The 19,042-nt window shown below is 42.5% G+C and overlaps 1 protein-coding gene across 4 annotated transcripts in view; it reads right to left on the reverse strand.

The window, feature by feature from the left end:
• FHIT (fragile histidine triad diadenosine triphosphatase) overlaps window positions 1–19,042 on the reverse strand; it is a 1,060,586-nt gene that overhangs the window by 995,820 nt on the left and 45,724 nt on the right. For 2 of the 4 annotated variants that reach the window (XM_074957364.1, XM_074957360.1), the window contains exon 2: window positions 13,888–13,936. The exons of 1 other annotated variant lie outside the window; for it this stretch is intronic. The gene's annotated coding sequence lies outside the window, so the exon portion shown is untranslated. Of the gene's footprint in view, window positions 1–13,887; window positions 13,937–14,325; window positions 14,400–19,042 lie in introns of all 4 variants that reach the window. One more of the 4 variants, XM_074957359.1, reaches the window with a different exon arrangement.

Raw genomic sequence — 19,042 nt, forward strand, 5'->3', positions numbered from 1 at the left:
CAGAAAGACATTGAAAAATGATGTTGTGTTTGCTAGCATTAAAATACTACATTTTTCTGTGCTACCTTCATCGTATAAAAAATCTTGCTGGTATTCCATTGGCGTGGAAGGATATTTATTGAAATTATTCTTTTCCACTTGAGAAATGGGAGGCTTGGTGTATTAAGTTTAACTTAAACTCTAATAAGAGCTCTTAAAAACCATACGCCTAATTTCAGATTTGGAACCTAGTATACTGTGCTATGAGAAAAGGTAAGCACTTGACATCAAGAAACTATAATATGTTCTGTCTTCCAAAGGAGAATAACTCAATGGGCATTAACTGCAGTATTTCAACTTTAAAATCAAGTCACCATACATTTCAGCTTCCAAAATAAGATAAAGCAGGAGTTATAGATATGTCACAAAAAGAATAGTTATGGAATTTTGAAATTATAATATATTGTCCTGGATTTTAAAACTGTGCTTGAAGATTAAATGACCAATTGCAGGCAGTATTGCACCACATCTGCTAAAAACAAACCTCAGGGAGTGTAAACCTGAGAGCTCTTTTTCATTCTAATAACTATGAATATTGCTACTTTGTTTCATTTAGAAGGCAAAGCCCACAAAATGACCACATAAATGTTTTGGGCCAAGATTTTCTTCCAACCCCCAAAAAATTGCTATACTCACAGAACATTAGGCTTGGCACAGGTTCAATTTCTAATATCCTGTGAACATCCTGGGCTAGAAATGAGCATTTTATTCCAGTTCTCAGATCATATAAAGCCATCTTATGTTAGACCTGCCATCAAGATATACTAGACTTTAAAATCATGTAATTTGGTTGCCATCTTCTTTTCCCCATCCCCTACTTCCATTTAAATTCTCACATGATTTTAGCAGCTACTTTCTTGAGAACCTGTAAAGCAGAGCTAGAAACTAATTTTATATACAACCTGAAAATTGTAATCTCAGCCTTCAAGCAGTATAATGAATTAATCTCTAGCTCTAGCAGTCTGAGAGAGACTGGCTGTTAAACTCATGTGGCAAATACTTTTGCAAAGATGATTAGTTAAGGAACCAGTGTAGCTTATCCAGTCATTTGTTCTCTACTAGTGTTCCAAAAGAAAAAAAAACTGATCCCGTGCCTGGGAGGGACAAAGTATCTTAGTTCTCTTGGAAATATGTCCATTATTTACAACATGTGACTCCAGTAATCCACTTCTTGTACACCAAATATGAAGAAGAGTCGGGATGAACATTACTGTACATAGCCATAGATCTTTCTTTCTTGGAAATTATCTTTCTTTATGTAGTAAAACAGCCATATGTAATATGTTGCCAATGCCTGTGACAAAAGTCACTTCTCCCACTATCTAGCTTAGAGAAAATGATTCAGCACTCACCAATTTTAATCTGTATTTATACACAAGATGAAAAATCACTGTGTGTGACTGCAATGTCACCCCATTGCACTTGAAGTATTAAAGCTAGGAACATAGCAACAGACCATGAAATGATAAACAGAGGGAAGGATTATGTCATTGAACTAATCAATTCATTCTAAGTGTGCATGTGTGGTGAGCGTATCATATCAACACATGTACTATTGAACTTTAGCCATTTTTTCTTCATTCTTACATTTTCTTTCACAGAGAATCCTTCGTAGTGATGCCTGAAGAAATACCCACTGGAAACGGACAGAGCTCTTAAAATGATGTAATGTTCTAAGTTACAGTACCAAGGAACCTTGCCAAGGCAACTACTGCTAATATTGTGTAATTTCTTTTTGCCAGTCAACGCACAATGAGAAAAATCTCTGTGCTGGGAGCAAGGCATGAAATATTGCTCTCTTGATTTCTGAAGGAATGTACTTATGGTGAGGGAAATCTCTTTTTTTCCCAAGTACTTTTACATTTGAACTCTATTTTAGAATTGTTTTCCTGCCATGTTATTGATTGGATTGAGAGCCATATACTGCTCTCGCTCCATAGCAAAACTCCCTCCACCATTACTGCTACTGGAGTTGACTAAGGGCAGCATATAGCCTTTGGGTAGCACAGGTTTCCATTTTGTACACAGAAATATGTGGTAGTCTTTCAACACTTCATCCTGAAAGCAAGAGCTTTGGAAAGACAACTGCTTTTAAGAAACACCTTGTCACTGAATATGAAAGATATGTGTTCCAAGAAAAAGAATTTAGACACAAGCATGCTATTTTGATGGAGTCTCTGACAGGTAGGTTCCCCTACTGACACATTTCACAGAGCATATATTGGAAAAAGAAAAACACCAATGTTGACTTTATATTTCCATTGGGAATGTGAAAGAATTCTTGATCATGAACATAACACCCAGTTTTCATACAAGTTATCCATCAATTCTCAAAACAAGAATAAACACATATTCCCCCCTCAGGAAAAGGATTAGGTAGGAATGACATTTTTTCTCTTCTAAAAGAAAAGGAGTACTTGTGGCACCTGAGAGACTAACCAATTTATTTGAAACCTTTTTCTCTTCTGTGCAGCATGTGTTTATAAGCTTCCCTTTTGTAGCATTTATGAATTCATTCAGAGCTACGGTTAAGCTGCAGCAAAGCAATTTGGCACGCTTGCATTTCCTTTTATTGGGGAAAGCAAAAACAGCCCACAAGGTCTGGATTGACCTTTAAAGCATAAGTATTTATTGGAGATGCTAGTGGCTTACTGACTGTGTTTAGTAAGAGGGAACCTAAATTTGATCAATACCATTATCAACAGCACATTACCCTTACTCAAGAATCGTTTTTGAATTGTATTGGTGATAAGATAATATGACTGGCATTCCATAAATATAACCAGCTATATCATTTAAAAAGACAGATTAATAATATACAGCTTGATTCTGCCATGGTGTATTTGCAGACACTTCACTATCTATCTTGTTAAGTCAGCTACTGCACTTAAGATAATTAAAAAATTTAATACCCAGTTTGTTCAATGCAACTATGTTTTAAAAAACATATAAATATATGTATGCCTATCTTACGTTACCACCCCTGTGAAGTAACAAAAATAATTTGCCTCATAAAGGTTGACTTCAAATAAAGGTTAAAGAAAATTATCCTGGAAACCTTATGGATGCTTTAAAGTGGCTGTTTAAGAAAGAAACCTATTAGAGGCAGTCTTTATTTCAGTTTTCATTAAAATAGTACATTATTTCTAATTTTTCTCTGGAAGCATTTGCCTTTTGATAGAAACACAACCCTAGTTGTAGTGATTGGACTCCAGATCAAGATAAGCATGCTCCTCCTCTGTTGTGGAATTCTAGCAATCACTTTGTTAAAGGAAAGCCTAGAAACACATTAGGAACAATTAACTAGGAGGAAAAATTACTACGAGAAGCCCTACCAGTGACAAGGGCACTCAACTGATACAAAATCAAATACTCAAAGAAAAACAACAATAAGCAAGTATTTGTCATTTCTTCACATATAATTGCTTTGCAATAGATCCACACTCCTGGAGATTCAGTTTTGTTGCCAAGAAGTCAGGAAGGGACCACTGTGATCCTCTAGTCTGACCTCCTGCAATAATACAGACCATGGGAAATTCCTGTTTGAACTAGAGCATCACTCTTAGAAAAACATTCAGTCTTGATTTCCTGTGACAGAGAAGGCACCGTAACCCTTGTTAATTGGCCTTGTTCCAATGGCCAATTATAATCACTTAAAATCTATCTTTTGTAGTCAATAAACTTCTTTTACTGTTTTTCTTTACAAGTGAGTTTGCCTGAAATGTGTGTGGTAAATCTGCTCAAGTTTGCAAAGGCTGGTGTATATCCACTTTCCATTGATGAGGTGGTGAACCAATTTATAAATTTGGTATATTTGGTATAATTATAAAATTGGTATATTGGCAATATGGTATATTCCTAAGGTACAAGGCTGGGAGCTGGGGGAATTTGGCTGGTGCCTTTCTCTGTGGGATTCATGAGTGGCTCTGGGAGCATTTATGCAATCTAGCTGGGAGTGGGGCTCCACATGCTGTTGAATGAGTGATAACAGGGCCTAGAGGGTTTCATTGCTTGTCACTAGCAAAGCATTGTGAGAGAGAGCCCAGGCTGGAGAGTTAAGGGGGCACAACAGTCCCACAGTCCCAGGCTGTACCCCGGGGATTCCGTCAGTCTCCTTGTCTCCTTTAGCTTTCCTTACCAATTTTCTACAATTCATAGCTCTCTCTATATATTTATAGTGCTTTACTTTCCCCCTCTAAGCCAAGTTAGTTGTTTTTTTTTAACAAGTGTAGTAATTTTCCTCAATTGTCACTTTTTGGGCATCTAGTGAAAACATTCTTTAAAAGTTAGCAATTATCATTAAAAAAACTGTTTTAATTCTTTCAGCTGACTTGGCTCATAATTGTTTTCAGCTTTGTTAAATTGGCCTTTTAAAGATCACCGAGCATGTTGCTGATTTAGACTTTGTTTGCACACAACAAATATCATCAATTCATGATTACTTGTACCTAGGCAACCACAAATTTTTAGTTTTGTCATCAATTCCTCTTTATCTGTCAAGATGAGGTCTAATATAAAATTCCCCGTGTTAGATTAAACACTTTTGAGTTAGGAAATTGGCATCAATAATTTTTAGTAATTCCAAGGAGAATTTAATACTTGCAGCAGGAGACCTCTAGCATACGTCGTTCATTTTGAATTCCCCCATGATAACACAGCTTTTTGTCCCACACATATTACAGATCAGAGCTGGTCATCCTGTTCTCTGTTGTGATTTGGTGGTCTATTGCAGACACTAACTAGTACCTCATCTTGTGCTTTATCTGCTAGGCCATCGATCCATAAGCATTCAGAAACATTTGCTTCCAACTTGTCAGTGACTTGGAAATGAGTAATGTCTTTTTTTTTTTTTTAAACAAAGAGTGCAACACTCCTCCCTTTTTACCCACTTGATTCTTCCTGAATAGGTTATAACCATTCTTTTAACATTCCAATGATATAAATCATCTCACCAGGTTTCAGTGATACCAACCAGACCAATTTATCCTCACAAATCAGAAACTCCAAATACTCTGTTTAACCAGGCTCCTCACATTTGTGTGCAGTCAATTAAATAATTTATTTTCTGCATATCCCTTGGTGCTTTGATTAATTTTGTTCTCAACATCTCAATTTTGTTTTAAATGTGTGCTCATTTTCCCCCCTTTTCACCTTCCCCTTTTATTGTTAGTTTAACACCCTCCTGACTAGTCTAGCCAGCCTGTCCCCTAGCAGGTCATTTCCCCTTCTACTGGGAAGGAGGCCATCCAAACTGCACTGCCCCTTCTGTCTTTCTTCACTTCCAGGATTCTGAGAAGCTTACTTGGACATTCTTCTCCTTCAGCACCCTTCCAAATTCTCCAAAGTAGTCTATAATCTGTGATATTTCCTGTGAAGCAGTGTCATTAGTGCCAATATGCACCATCATCTTTGCATGCCAATTTCAGGTGCAGCTCCCACCTCAGTGTCACATCTCATGCCTTGGAACCAGGAAGACAGCACACCATCCTATTGTCTGTCTGCAGAACTTCCTTTCCATTCTTCTGAGTACAGAATCTTACAAGGATCATCCCTGTTCCTTGGATGGGTAGAAATTTCTTTGAGGACATGCCTGATTATCTTCCAGGTTGAGCTGAGTAGCCATCCACAGGAATGGCCCATATAGCTCTCCATTCCATTCAACCAGCTGAATCTTTAGAGATATTTTCTAGAATTTTCATGCTGAGAACATGATAATGATTGAATACTTCTAGCTGTGTGAAATTCCTCCTGGTCCTCTGCTATCCGGTGGTTACACCCTGCCCATTCCCTTCTACCTCCAGGCATGGAGAAAGTCAATTGTTCCTCTTGCCTCTGATGGTTACAAATTGCCAAACCTTCTCTCTGGTTTCCACTCTCCCCAGTTCTGTGGTGGCCAACTCCTTTCTTTCTGAACTCATACTTCCCAAATATGGTGTCCAAAATCTCTTCAGCCACTCTGATGATGTGTATTGTCCGTATTTGTCCTTTCAGATCACAAATCTTTTCTTCCAGCACATCCACCAGCATGGATTGCCTACAGAGGAAATGGCTTCCAGCACGAAAGAAAACATTGCACCTCTGCTGCAGGTGACAACCACTCATCTGTCGCTGGTCACAGTATGGAGTGTAGAACTGTATCTAGAAAGAAAGCATCTCACAACTCCTTCTGAAAATCCTCTTTGCTGCTCCTGTTCACCTCAGGAATTTGCCTGACAACTTACTTATATACTAAGTCTCGCTGCTTAGCTCCAAGCATGAGTCTACAACCTATAAAAAAATACATTACAGTATAGTCTGGAAAGTAGATAAGGTGACACACACCTTGGTAGCAAAATATGGGGTGGGGGGGAAACTATTTCTTTAAAGGAACTGAGAAATAAAATAGCTGAAGATAAAATAAGTGCTTAAAATACAAATCCCAAGTAAAACAGATCCTGAAAACTAAAGGGTGAAATTAATCCACTGGACCAGGGATAAATTGTACCATTATTCTGAGAGAGCCAAAGCAACATGATATAATGAAAACAATTTACTGTCCTTGAATTCAGAGCTTGATCAGCTGTCAGAACTGGTGTGAACGAAAAGTTTGAGAGTCCATGTGCAGGAATGAAGGGGAGATAAAATGAACTGACAAATTAATTCATGTCCTTTTAAGGTACTGTGGGCTTGTTAAGCACTTCACAGGGCATAGTCCTCACCCTCACCCAGGATAGTATGTTGAGACATCAAAGGTATGTGCCCTGTTGGCACCAATATCTTTGATTTATCTGACTGCTCTGAGGGGGCTCAAAGTACAGCTTCAGGATCCATCTTATTAGACATCATCCAAGTTGTCTAACACTGATGCAGTCCTGACACACAGTTTAGACACTTTGGTTCACTGGAGGGTTTTGTGTTATCTTCACATGTGACTTCCTTCTGGAAATAATGACAGACCAGGAGAGCTTCCAGACACTCATTGATCTTCGAACCTGACAGTCTACAGCCACATCTTGCCTAGATCCCACAGCCCAGACAGTCATGACCTACACCATGGTCTTACAAAATAGCAGTCACCTATCCATAATAGACGTTGTGTCAGTGTACTCAGAGAAAGCACTTTCGATATCGTTGAATGAAAGTGCTGTAAAAATGCAAAGTAACATGAACATTTATTTAACAATCAATATTTATTTGTGGCAAACCGAGTGCATAAAGGGCTTAAATTAACACACAAAAATTACAGAAAGTACGCAATACATAGTATTTGTGATTAAGGTATTTCTTTTGAGGAACATTTCTTACAGTACCTGCAGATCTCAAACAAGTGTTGTAAGGCTTATTTAATAAGTATGTAATGTGCTTTGGGATTCTGAGATGGAAAAGGCTATATTATTAGTACTGCATTACGGCTTTGAAACAATTTACTTTACATGTCAGTTTGAAAAATCCCAAACCAAATTTCACTCCCTTTAACTTGCCTGATAAACAAGAGGTACTGGAAAGATCAAAAGAAACTGGAATCAATAGATTTGAAACACTGAAAAATTCCTCTCACCAGTATCACTCTGGCTCCACTGCATTTGTCATCTGAACAGCAATGTTCTGAGGCAGCAAAATAACTTAATATGGAGCTTCCCTTAGCCTTTAGGACATTGGCCAGTCCTGAAATATTTTATTTATACCTGGAAAAGTACTGAAACGAATTATTAAACAATCAATTTGTAAGTACTGTGACAGGGTCGGGCCAGATGGCTATAGGAGAGTAATAGAAGGCAGATATATTAGCCCCAGGTTAAGTAGGTCCCTTTTCCCTGGGTAAGGTAAGAGGGAAGATTCCAGAACAATCAGGAACCTTCTGGAGACAATTAAGACAGACAGGCTGATTAGAACACCTGCAGCCAATCAAGAAGCGGCTAGAATCAATTAAGGCAGGCTAATCAAGGCACCTGGGTTTTAAAAAGGAGCTCACTTCTGTTTGTGGTGCGCGTGTAAGGAGCTGGGAGCAAGAGGCGCTAGGAGCTGAGAGTGAGAACGCATACTGTTGGAGGACTGAGGAGTACAAGCATTATCAGACACCAGGAGGAAGGTCCTATGGTGAGGATAAAGAAGGTGTTGGGAGGAGGCATGGGGAAGTAGCCCAGGGAGCTGTAGCTGTCGCACAGCTGTTCCAGGAGGCACTCTAGACAGCTGCATTCCACAGGGCCCTGGGCTGGAACCCGGAGTAGAGGGCAGGCCCAGGTTCCCCCCAAACCTCCCAACTCCTGGTCAGACACAGGAGGAGTTGACCTGAACTGTGGGTTCACGAAAACGGCCAAACTGAGGGCTGCCGTGAAGTTCCAAGGCGAGCAAATCCACCAATAAGCGCATGACCCACCAAGGTAGAGGAGGAACTTTGTCACAGTACATAGAGGATAATAGAGATATAAGGAATAGCCAGCATGGATTTGTCAAGAACAAATCATGCCAAACCGACTTTGTTTTCTTTTTGGATAGGATTACTGGATTAGTGGGTAGCGGGGAAGCAATCAACATGATATATCTTGAATTTTAGTGAGGCTTTTGACGTGGTCCCACATGACATTCTGATAAGCAAACTAGGGAAATGCAGTCTAGATTAAATTAGTATTAGATGGGTGCATAACTGGTTGAAAAACCATACTCAGAGGAATAGTTATCAATAAAGCTACGATTCTGTCATGGGCATTTTTAGTAAAAGTCATGGACAGGTCATGAGCAATAAACAAAAATTCACAGATGCCCTTGACCTGTCCCTGACTTTTACTAAACATACCCTGAGTGGGAGAGGAGGGACAAACAGAGACTTGCAGCTGCTCCAGCCCCACCACTGCTCCCGTGGCAGGGGCTGACTGCTGCTTGTTCTAGTCCCAGGCAGCTGAACCAACCCCAGCCACTGCTCCAGTGGGCTAGGGACCGCTGCTGCAGTGGCCTCAGGGCTGGCTACCAGTCAGCTGTTCCTGGCGCCAGGGCTGGCCGCCAGTCAGCTTTTCCTACAGCCCCAGGACTGGCCATAGTTCAGTTGTTCCAGCAGCCACTGCTCCAGCAGTCCTGAGACTGACAGCTACTCCAGCCCTTCCCCAGAAGAAGTCACAGAAGTCCCTGAAAGTCATGGAATCCGTGATCTCCATGAAAGAATCATAGCCTTAGTTATCAATGGTTCCTGTCAAACTGGGAGGAAGTATCTAGTCGAGTCCTGCAGAAGTCAGCCCTGGGTCTTGTACTATTCAACATTTTAATTAATGATTTGGATAATGGAGTGGAGAGTACACTTATAACATTTGTGGATGACACAAAGCTGAGAGGGGTTGCAAGCACTTTGGAGGACAGGATTAAGATTCAAAATTATCTTAACAAATTGGAGAATCGGTCTGGAATCAACAAGGTGAAATTCAATAAAGACAGGTACTACACTTCAAAATGGGGAATAAGTGACTAAGTAGTAGTAATGCTGAAAAAAGGATTTGTGGGGTATAGTGGATCACAATTTCAGTAGAAGCCAACAATGTGATGTAGTCGCAAAAAAGTCTAATATCATTAAAGGATGTATTAACGGGAGTGTTGCATGTAAGACATGGGAGGTAATAGTCCCACTCTGCTCAGCACTGGTGAGGCCTCAGTTGGAGTACTGTGTGAAGTTCTGGGCACCATGCTTTTGGAAAGATGTGGACAAACTGGAAAGAGTCCGGAAGAGAGCAACAAAAATGACAAAAGGTTTAGAAAACCTGATCTATGAAGAAAGGTTAAAAAACTGGACATGTTTAGTCTTGAGAAAAGAAGACTAAGGGGGGACCTGAGAAAAGTCTATAATAGCCCTCCATGTTTTTGGCAAGAGGACAGTGATCAATTGTTTTCCATGTGCACTGAAGGTAGGACAAGAAGTGGTCAGCTTAATCTGCAGCCAGAGAGATTGAGGTCAGATATTAGAAAAAACTTTCTAAGTGTAAGAGAAAGTTAAGTACTGGAATAGGTTTCCAAGGAAGGTTGTGGAATCCCCATCACTGGAGGGTTTCAAGAACCAGTTAGACAAACACCTGACAGAAATGGTCTAGGTTTACTTGGTCCTGCCTCAACACAGGGGCATGGACTACATGACCTCTCCAGCCCTACGTTTCTATGATTTATATCATCAGTAGATAGTGTGATAGACCCAGGCCGGTTGGGTACAGCAGAGTAGTAGAAGGCAGATATACTGGCCACTGGATAAGCAGTTTTCTGTTCCCTGACTGACCAGAGCAGGGGCTGCTCCAGGCTAGGGTGGACACATGACTCCAATTAACCTGCAAAGAGTCAGTTGAAGCCATTAAGCTAATGTGAACACCTGACTATAATTAAGACCCCTCCAATACTATAAAAGGACTCACTCCAGCAAGGCCAAGGACTGCCAAGGAACCAAAGGAGAGGAAGTGCAGCTGAAGGGCTGGGTAGTGAAGAGACCCTCAAGCCACTGGAAAGGGAGCCCTCAGGTAAGGGTGAAGAAGGCGTTAAGAGAGAGAAGCGGGAAACCGTGGGGAAGTGGCCCAGGGAAATGTAGCAACTCTGGCAGTGAAAGGTCGGCTGCCAACAGCTGCTGCTATTAGGATCCCTGGGCTGGAACCCGGCATAGAGGGCAGGCCAGGGCTCCCCCCAGACCACCACTACAGAAACACCTCCTGGGAGGGGAAGACAGGCCCCTCTCAGGACAGGAAGCTAAACTGTTCTGGAACAAGCCCGTAGGGACAACAGAGACTGTGGGAGATCTCTCACCAACCTCCTTGCTGGCTTATGATGAAAAGGGCTCAGTAGACTGTAACCCTGGCCCTAGGGAGAGAAGGGCTACGTTGAGGGTCGCAGTGAGCCTCTGAGGCTAGCATAAACCGCCTGGAAGCGCGGGACCCACGGGGACATGGTTGGAGCTCTGCCACAATAGATAGTTTCCTCGGTTATGGCAGAAGTCACCAGGGGATGCTTTGTTAGGAGGAAGGGCTCTAAGGGGGCACGAGGAAAGGCTTGGTGGCTCACGCTTGGGCTCAACCAGCACTTTCTTTCTCCTACCAAAAACCTTTCTTCCTACCAGCTCATCCTCCAAGAAGCAGAAAAACCTCAGAAGCTCAGGAATATAGTAGTAACTGAAGGCATGGTCTGCCTGGCACATAGATCACACCAGCTCTGTGGCGAAGAGTCAGCTGTGGAGCAGGATACAGGGAAGATCTAGAGGCATAGAAGCAACTGAGAAGGAAAGGAAGAGAGATGGAAGCCAAGTTAACTTATCTCGAGTCCTCATCTTACAACCCTAAAGACAAGTATACGAAGGGTTAAAGCACAGCTGTTTGGTTCATAGATCACTTATCACTTGTGATACAGCAGCTGCCGCCAAGGTAACTATATACAGCATTTGCTTAACAAATAGAAGATTAAGCAGGTGCAAGCAGCTATAAGCCCATAAATTGTAGCTGACATATATAAATAAGAACAGATTTTTTTTCTCCCCTAAAAAGTTTTCCTTTTAAAAACACTTTTATCCACCACAAATATTTGTTCAAATTTTTTTGGCTTTATTCTACCTATAAACAGCTGAACTACGCATATAAACATTAAAAATCAATTTACCGTGTCATAAAATGTAAATGTGCTCAGAAAAAAATTAAATTTCACTCACATACTATACCATAACATACATTTCTTCGATATTATACAACTCTGTTATTTCACAAATGCTTTAACAGTTGATCACAGTGGTTTACAATTGACGACACTGCAAGACAATAATAATTTAAATCTCACTGCATAATGTGACCGTTTTGAATTTCTAAATCTGCCTTTTATGTTGCATGATGCTGTATTTACTCCTGAGGGCATTCTGCACCAAAAAATTAAAAATTCTGTACCCAATATTTTGAAATTCTCCAAATTTTATTTCTCAAACAAATACGGAGGCTCCAGCATGGCATTGGGGAGCACAGGCCACTGGCTGCACAGAGGTGAGAGATCATTGTGCAGCTCCCCACCCCAGAACACGGACTCAGCGGTGAGGCTGAATCTAACCCTGACATAGGGAAAGGATCGGGCGTGCACCTGAAACGTGCCACGTGCACCAGGTGTGAGCAGGCAGGCTCAGCAAGGCTGGATCCAAGTGTGGAGGGGTTTAGTGTGGGGGGATCCAGGGGTGGGTTGAGAGGGTTCTGTGTGGGGCAATCTGGGTGTGAACGGCTCAGTGGAGGATCCAGGTGCGGGAGGGAGGGGATCTGGATGCACAAGGGCTTATGGGAGCGGGGGTTAGGTGCAATGGTAATTGGACTGTGCAGGGGAGCCCAGAGGAAGGTGGTTGGGGCTCAGCAGGAGGGTCACGGGGGGGAAGAGAGTTTACAGGGGGCCTGGGTGTGGGGGGGTTAATTGAGGGATCAAGATGCTGGGGGAGTGGGACTCAGTGGGATGGGGATCCAAGTGCAGCTGGTTGGGACTCAGTGGGGTGGCTGAGTGAGGGCGGCTCATCAGGGTGGTCCTGGGGCAGGGGGAGTGGGGCTCATGGGGGGAGTGAGGCTTTGCATGAGGGGCTGGGTATGAGGGGGTCTGGATGCATGGTGGTTGGGTGGATGGGAAAGCATCTGCCTGAACAGGGATCCCTCCCCCTGCAGCTGAGGAGCAATGGGTGCAGGAAGCAGGGGGGAGGGGAGTTTGCAGAGCTTCCTGCAGCTGGGGGAGAAATCTGGGGGTGGGTCTGACTCAGCCCCGGATGCCAGGCAGGGGAAGAGGAAGTCCTGTCCTCCCCAGCTCAGCCAGGATGAGCAGCTGAGCCCAGCACAGGGTAGGATCAATCAACCGGGTTTTCCCCAGTCCCGCCCTCTGCCCCACAGTGATTTACCTCTCTGATGTCTGCCCCAGGCACCCAAAACACATTGCTGGGGAGGGACGCATGACCGCTCTTGAGGCTTCCCTGTCAGAAAGTCATTTTTTTCTGCGGGGAAGCAAAGAAATCTGCAGGGGACATAAATTCTGCACGTGTACAGTGGCGCAGAATTCCCCCAGGAATATTTATTATCACAGTTCTTAACATTAGCTCTTATAAGACTGATATCAGAAAATCTCAAAATTAAAAAATAACTTGTTGAAACCAAATACAAGTTTATAGGCTATTTTAACCTGTCCAGTGAAGCCACTTGATGAAAGCGATCCCTGTCACAGCCCACAATTTATCGTCCAATTTCTCTTCTGCATGAACTATTTCCAGTTTAAGTATGAATAAGAGCAATTAAGTTGCACATTTATAAATACGCCTACCAATGGGAGTAACATTTTCTTCAAAGAAAAGACTAAAGCTATTGAAAAACTGCAAACAAGGCTAACTATTGTTCTCTATTACTTCATATTCAGCTTTTTGTCCATTTAAAGCCCAATGACAAAGTCAGAAGAACTTTGTAGCAGTCAAAGTTGTGCATACTATTGCACAACTATCACAATAAATGTAATACAACCAGATTAAAATGCCACTCTGCATTCTGTTTTAAATGTTTTATTTTGCCAGCTGGCTTTATTCAGCTATTGACCAGAAGCAATACCAGTGTTGTTGTTGTTTTTTTAAATCACACCTACCATTAATCATAGTGAACAGAGCTACACTGGAATATCTTAACCACTGTGAACAAAGCATAAGTCAGCAATCATGCTCTAAGATATGGCCATCCTCAGCACATCAAGTTGTTTCCTTACACTTCCCCTCTAACAATTGCTCAGCATTTTTTGTGTGATGGGACAACTAAGTGGTTAAAGAAGTTGTCCTGTCAGCTATATCTTTAAATGCTTAAATCCCTGAATAAAAGAAAAATCAACGTTGTAAGGCAATGTTTGTCAATGCCATGTAATAAATACACTTACCTTTACAGACTATTCTCAATGGATTTCACTTCTTTGCTGTACTTCAAAGCTACAAAGGGATAAAAAATAAAGCATTGACCTGCCTGCCAGTGAAGAAAGAATGTTTGGTGTATACATTAGTAACCATGTTTTACTTATATCACAGCAAGAATCGCTAGAAAAACCTCTGATAAGAAGTTCTCACTACTATTTCATGGGCCAAATTCTGGCTGTCAGTAGGCACATAGGTATATAGTGGAAAGCTTGCAGAGAGAGGGGAACCCCAGAGCAAAAGTGTTCTGTCCAATTTTGGCTTCCTCCAAAATCCACAGAGACGTTGCTCCACGCGCCTGCTGGAGGGGCACTACTGAGCCTAGGCTAAAGATCAGCTGGTATGATCCACATGTGATGCACAAAAGTGGAAGTACAATGCCTGCTCTGACAATAAGAACCACTCACCTTGCATGGGGAAAGGGGAACATCACCAGCTGATACGCTGCTTTTGAAGCACTGGCATGTGGTTCTCTTGCAACCTATTTTGCAAGAACACCATAAATATAAGAATTAGAAGTGAATAAACCTCCACCATTGTAATGTAAGTGGTCATGGGAAATTTAATATACAGTTCTTTCAGCTTTTTGATGACAGTTGCATCAGGTAAAACTGAAAAGATTAAAACTGAATTTTAAATAATTTGTTAATTTTATTCCATGTATTACCTTCCTATTCGACTCCCATATCCCTTTTAGGATTTAGAAATGTTTCCAAAAGCTGCAATGCCCTAACTTTTATTACTCAATACTCCCTCAATATGTCTAATGACATCTTTTGACTAACAAGGAAGCCATGGATAATCTCCTCAACTAGAAGGAAGGATCCCTTAGGGCTGGAGAGTCTTCAAAAGGGATCTGCACAAAGATGCTACCTGATATCCCTACTCAGGTTTAGGTCCTTCCAGATACCGCAGGGGAAAACCCACTTGGGGTCATGAAATCTGAGGTTTGAGCAGCAGGGTGGTGTTTAAAGTCACACCTGCATTTACCTAATACCCCCCATCCTACTTGCTTATATAGACAAAAAAGACTATCCTGCATCCAGAAGAAAAAATCAGACATAAGTATTTAGGTTTCAGAGTAACACCCGTGTTAGTCTGTATTTGCAAAAAGAAAAGGAGTACTTGTGGCACCTTAGCGACTAATCAATTTATTTGAGCATAAGCTTTCGTGAGCTACCGCTCACTTCATCGGATGCATCAAGACTGGATGCCTCTCTGGCAGATGTGTATTAGCCAAAGGCAAGTTGTTAGGCTTAATATACTGGTAACTGAATGAAATTTAATGGCCTGTGATACACAGACGGTCAGCCTAGATGATCTAATGCCTTCTGGCCTTAAATTCTATGAATGCTCACCAATGACAAATATTTGTGTGCAATTTACACTGTGTATCAATACAATAAGGAACAGAACTTTTTAACTGTGGAAGAGAGATTTTCTGTACTGTTTGCTACTGTAATGCACCAGAGTTTGACTGCTATGTTAAAGGGGATTTTGCTACTGATTTTAGTAAGCAATAAGATAAAAAATGTTCATTGATCTACAAGCACAAATATGTTGAATAAATTCATCCCCTGCTCTTATAGTGCATTCAGTGAGCTTTTGCCACAGGCAAATTATTGGAACATTCTCTCAAATAATAGCAAATTTCCATCGAAGGAGAGATTCTTAAATGCTCTCATCACATGCCTATGAAAACCATGCAGAAGAAAAATACAGTAATCCTGGGTATATAGATTCCAATTTCTCCAGTGAATATAATGTGGGTTATGTCACTGGAAAACCACAACCCACAGATATAGAATCATAGAAATGAAGGCCTGTAAGGGTCCTTGAGAGTTCATCTAGTCCTCGATCCCATGCTGAGGCAGGACCATGTACCTAGACCAGGGATGAGCAAACTTTTTGGCCTGAGGGCCACATCGAGGTGTGAAACTGTATGGATGGCTGGGTAGGGAAGGCTGTGCCTCCCCAAACAGCCTGGCCCCCACCGCCTATCCACCCCCTCCCACTTCCCGCCCCTGACTGCCCCCCTCAGAACCTCCAACCCATCCAACCCCCCCGCTCCTTGTCCCCTGACCGACACCTCCAGGGACCCCATGCCCCAAACTGCCCCCCCAGGACGCCACCCCCTGTCCAACCCCCCCCTTCTCCCTATCCCCTGACTGCCCTGACCCCTATCCACACCCCCACCCCCTGACAGGCCCCCCAGGACTCCCATGCCTATCCAACTCCCCCTGTTCCCCGTCCCCTGACCGCCCCCCGGAACCCCGTTGCCCCCTTACCCAACCCACCTACCCACTCCCGTTGCCCCCTTACCATGCAGCTCAGAGCAGCAGGAGCTCGCAGCCCCACCGCCCGGCCGGAGCCAGCTGTGCTGCCTGCATGGCGGCATAACTACAGAGCAGGGGGGACAGCATGGGAGGAGCCATGGACTAGCCTCCCCGGCCAGGAGCTCAAGGGCCGGGCAGGACCGTCCCGTGGGACAGATGTGGCCTGCGGACCATAGTTTGCCCACCTCTAACCTAGACCATCCCTGACATGTGTTTGTCTAACCTATTCCTAAAATCCTCCAGTGACAGGGGTTTCACAACCTCCTTTGGAACCCTACTCCACTACTTAACTACCCTAATACTTAGAAAGTTTTTCCTAATATTTAACCTAAATCTCCCTTGCTGCAGAGTAAGCTGATAACTTCTTGTCCTATCTTCAATGGACATGGAGAACAATTGCTCACTGTCCTTTTTATAACAACCCTTAACATATTTAAAGATTGCTATCAGGCCCTTCCTCAGTCTTGTTTTCTCAAGAAACATGCCGATATTTTTTAAACCTTTCCTCATGGGTCAGGTTTTCTAAACCTTTTGTCACTTTTGTTACTTTTCTCTGGACTCTCTCCAATTAGTCCACATTTTTCCTAAAGTGTGGCACCCAGAACTAGACATAATACTCCAGCTGAGGCCGCACCAGTGCTGAGTAGAATAGGATAATTACCTCTTATCTTACATATGACTCTCCTGTCACCCCAGAATGATATTAACCTTTTTTGCAACTGCATCACATGGTTGGCTCATATTCAATTTGTGATCCACTTTAACCCCTGTTATGGGGGTTCCTGTTATGCAATACTACTGCCTAACCAGTTATTCCCCATTTTGTAGTTGTGCATTTGATTTTTCCTTCTTAAGTGTAGTACTTTGCATGCGTCTTTGCACCACAGTTTGACTACTATGTTAAAGGGGATTTTGCTACTGATTTTAATAAGCAATAAGATAAAAAATGTTTGTTGAACTACAAGCACAAATATGTTGAATAAATTCATCCCCTGCTCTTATAGTGTATTCCTGCTGTGATGGGGGCATGGCGAAGCAACAGGTGGAGATGATCACTGGCAGTCATAGCCACAATCCTTCATGTAGGCAGCCTTGGGACTATGGCCGTTCAGCTCCGTCCCCAGGTCAGTGGAGAAGTTCAGCAGCATCCTAGGAAACTGAGCAGCCCTTTTTAAGATAGCACTGCTCATCCTTTTTAAAGGAAGAGGCTAGAAAATGTGCCCTAAACATTGCCTGCCCCATAATATCTGGCCAGACTACTGCGGTTGACAGATCATCCTACAGCAGTCGAAAAACAATAAAGAAGAAAAGACTCACCCTAGAAGCGTGGACTGTACGCAGCCTTATGGATGGAGGCGATGCACAAAGGCCTGAGAGAAGAACAGCTCTTGTCCCGAGAGAACTTGCCCACTATAATATTGATATTGCAGCACTGAGAGAGAGCAGATTGGCTGGAGAAGGTTCCATCAGTGAAGTAGGAGGCAATTACACTTTCTTTCGGAAAGAAAAAGCAGAGAATGAAGACAGGATCCAGGGAGTTGGATTTTCCATAAGAATGCCACTCCTGAAACAAATTCCTGACCTCCCTGCTGGCCTGAATGAACAGCTCATGAAACTTTTATTTCCCCTGAATCCTCTCTGGCATGTCACTCTCATCAGTGCCTATGCATCTACACTGACCAGCACAGAGGAAAGCAAGGAGCAGTTCTACTCTGACTTGGACTCCATCATCAGATAAACATCTGCATATGACAACTCATCCTGCTGGAAGACTTTAATGCTAGAGTTGGTAGAGACAGCAGTGAATGGAGAGGTGTGTCAGGACAACATGGAGTGGGAAAGATGAACAGCAATGTCCTCTTGGGTAAATGTGCAGAACACAGTCTGCTCATCACTAATACCATCTTTAGGCAAACTGATAAATAAAAAACGACATGGATCCACCCACGGTCCAAACAATGGCACTTGTTTGACTATGCTATCACTCGCCAACGAGACATCTGTGATGTCAGAATGACCAGAGCTATGCATGATGCAGAATGCTGGACAGACCACAGATTGATAAAAGTAGCGCTGAACCTGCATGTGATCCATTCCACAGCATTCCAAACTTAATAGAACAGCCTTCAACATAGTTGGCGTTCTTGAGCTTTGCTATCAGGTGCAGTTTCAGCAATTATTTGATACGTTTTTTTCATGCCCGTCAATCACTGGCAACCCTTCAGAAAAATGGAACCAGTTTAAGCATGTGATTACTGACACAGCTAAATCAGTGCTCGGGCCAAAGAAAAGGGTAGACCAGGATTGGTTTGATGAGAACAATGAGGACATCTCCAAACTCCTAAGGGACAAGCAGAAAGCATCTGTTGAATGGCAGAATGAACTTACTTCCAACAAAGAAAGATAGGTTTAAGTACTTACAGAGCAGTCTGAACTAAGGAGAATGCAGGATGAGTGGTGGGAGAGGAAAGTTGAAGAAGTCCAACATTATGCAGATACAAACAACGCAAAGATGTTCTTTGACTCTCTCAAAGCAGCCTACGGATCATCTAAATCTGGCACAACCCTCATCAAGGATAAGAAGGGAATCACACAGAGAGGGGTTGAACACTTCAGTAGTCTACTCAATAGACCATCCTCAGTCAATCAGCATGTCCTTGACCATTTACCTGAGAAACCCATCAGAGGATCTCGATCTCCCTCCATCAGTTGTGGAAGTTATAAAAGCCATCAAACAACTCAACTCTGGAAAAAGCATCTGGAAAGGATAGTATCCCAGCAGAATTGT

This window comes from Natator depressus, chromosome 7, assembly GCF_965152275.1.
Source record: "Natator depressus isolate rNatDep1 chromosome 7, rNatDep2.hap1, whole genome shotgun sequence".
In the NCBI taxonomy this organism is placed as follows: domain Eukaryota; kingdom Metazoa; phylum Chordata; order Testudines; family Cheloniidae; genus Natator; species Natator depressus.